The sequence below is a fragment of the Scylla paramamosain genome, chromosome 9 (assembly GCF_035594125.1).
Source record: "Scylla paramamosain isolate STU-SP2022 chromosome 9, ASM3559412v1, whole genome shotgun sequence".
NCBI classification, from domain to species: Eukaryota; Metazoa; Arthropoda; class Malacostraca; order Decapoda; family Portunidae; genus Scylla; species Scylla paramamosain.
This window is the reverse complement of record NC_087159.1, coordinates 28,334,628-28,337,500: the sequence shown is the minus strand read 5'-3', so window position 1 is coordinate 28,337,500 and position 2,873 is coordinate 28,334,628.

Here is a 2,873-nt window from a genome sequence, read left to right as displayed (position 1 = left end):
GAGAGAGAGAGAGAGAGAGAGAGAGAGAGAGAGAGAGAGAGAGAGAGAGAGAGAGAGAGAGAGAGAGAGAGAGAGAGAGAGAGGAGAGAGAGAGAGAGAGAGAGTGTTGGAAGTCTGTTAACGAAATGGAAATGCAAATACGTAACTTAGAACAGAAACTGGACACACACACACACACACACACACACACACACACACACACACACACACACACACACACTATACACCAACTAACTTCTTAGTAATCAACTCATTTATATTGCCACTGGTCTGTCTGTCTGTCTGGCAACATAGGAGAACCACCAGTACTACTATCATCATCAGCATTAAGGGTGACCGAACCATTAACTAAACCTGACATAACCTAACTTAAACTTAATCTTGCCCACCCTAACCTAATCACGACCAGGACTAAAGGGTGACAGAGGCATTAACTTAAAACTAACGTAACTTAAACCTAACATAACTTATCCCTAACATAACTAACTTAAACCGAACTAAAGGTAACTTGTCTCTAATTTAACTTAACTTAAACCTAACTCAAACCCTAACTTACCCTAACCTAACCTATCTTGAACGTAACCTACCCTAAGATAGCTCAACAAGGCCGAGAGATGCGAGGCGAGAGTGATTGAGTCATCAGCTTGCCTATGGGCCGCTTGTCTCCATGTCAAGAGGTCTTCAGTATGCTATTTACGAGATGTGGAGTGATGAGGGCCCCTAGCAGGGAAAGAGGACCCAACGCTGCTTCTCTAGGGTTGGTGGTGGTGGTGGTGGTGGTGGTCAGAGAAGGTATGTGGGTGTTTGGGTGTGATGTGGAGTATAGATTTAGATATTTGGTTTGTGTTTATTTGCCTTCTAATCTTATCTTCGGGGAGTGAGAGTACGTATGTATTATGCACACGTCAGAGAGAGAGAGAGAGAGAGAGAGAGAGAGAGAGAGAGAGAGAGAGAGAGAGAGAGAGAGAGAGAGAGAGAGAGAGAGAGAGAGAGAGAGAGAGAATGTGGTTAGGCAGTGAATGGATGTTGCAATGTCCGGATTCTCTCTCTCTCTCTCTCTCTCTCTCTCTCTCTCTCTCTCTCTCTCAGCAACGAGAACCAGAAATAACCGGAAAGGGTAAAGCCAGAAAGGGTAACCAGGTAGTGCAAAGCCACTGTCGGCGGTGGTGCCTGGGAAGGAGGGCCGCACGGCCGGAGCTGTGTATACGTTCATGCACTATATTTCGTTTTCTCGTCACCAGATTACTTCGTCCAATCAAGATGTGGGGAGGCCAACAAGAGTTATGATTGGTGGACCGATGTGATGTTACGCCGTACAATGCTTCTTATTGGCCATTCCCCATGACGTCACGTGACGTCACGGAGTGGCGTGATGCACTCGCCTGGCGCCTCTCTGTCTGCCACCTCCTGCTGTCCTTGCTTCTCGAAGCTTGTACCCCACAACATTACATTATCATTATTGCTGCTGCTGCTGCCGTCGCCGCTGCCGCTGTTGCTGCCACTGCTACTGCCACCGCCGCCGCTGCCACTACCCCTGCTGGTGCTGCTGCTGCTGTTGCTGCCGTCGCCTCTGCCGCTGTTGCTGTCACTGCAGCCGCTGCTGTTGTTACTACTGGTTCCGCCGCCACTGCCACTGCTGCTGCTGCTGCTGCTGCTGCCGCCGCCGCCGCCGCCACTGCTGCTGCTGCAGACTAGACTCAGATGTGCAGCAGCCTACTCATTATAATACCTAACTATAATAGAATTTACTAAAAATTTTAATGATATGCAGCAACAACAATTACAATATAACTTATATTGCTGCATATGATTAAAATTAAATGTGAGGAGACAGTATTATGACATAGCACAGTGATATAAAGGGCGTTCTTTCATTACTTGCCAAGGGCCGCAGCAACCTTCCTTGAGGCGGCGGCCTTCAAACTGTGGGTTGAGCATCCCTGACTTGCGGGATTATGGAGACCGCCCGTAAAATGGGTTTAGAAGCCGCTCCTATAAATACATTTCCAGAAATTGTTAGAGTCTTCTTAATATTTAAACATGACTGGATTTGTCTTAGCAGACGGCTACACACACCAAGACGCTGCGACACTTTTTTTTCATGTCACGCCCTTCACACTAGGCTCTGAAAACGCTCCTGGTGATGAGAGAACAAAGCGCTAACAAAACAATACACGTGCCGAGGAAGCTATGCAAGTTTTTTTTTTCTTCCATAATGCAGTGCAGCTTTTTAGACACTTGTATTTTGCACCACAGTGTATCAAAGAGTTCTGAAGCTTATTACACGAGACATAATTAACCAATCTATCCGTCCATTTTTGTGTCCGTATCTGTCTTTTAACAGTGCTCAAGACTGAAGCATGAGAACAGTCGGCTTCCGTCCATGTGCTGACAGGTGCAATACATTCCTGGCAGTGCAGAGGCGAGGACAAACAGCTGCCTGCTAGCCAGAGAGATGGTGATAACAGCCAATCTCTTACCTTTGCTCCATGAAGGGTCTTTGGCCACCAGCAGATGAGAGGTAATGATAACAACAGCCAGTCCCTCACCTTTGTTCCATGAAGGGTCTTTGGCTACCAGCAGATGAGTTGTTTAAGATGTGTGTGTGTGTGTGTGTGTGTGTGTGTGTGTGTGTGTGTGTGTGTGTGTGTGTGTGTGTGTGTGTGTGTGTGTGTGTGTGTGTGTGTATTATCTCATTACGAAGATTTTTTTTCTTCACAGAGAATTTTATTAGGTTTATTCTTCTTTTCTTTTCATCTTTCTCTTCTTCTTTTTCTTTTTCTTCTTCTTCTTCTTCTTCTTTCCCTACTACTTCTTCTTCTTCTTTTCCCTCTCTTCCTCCTCGTCCTCGTCCTCTTCGCCCTCCTCCTCCT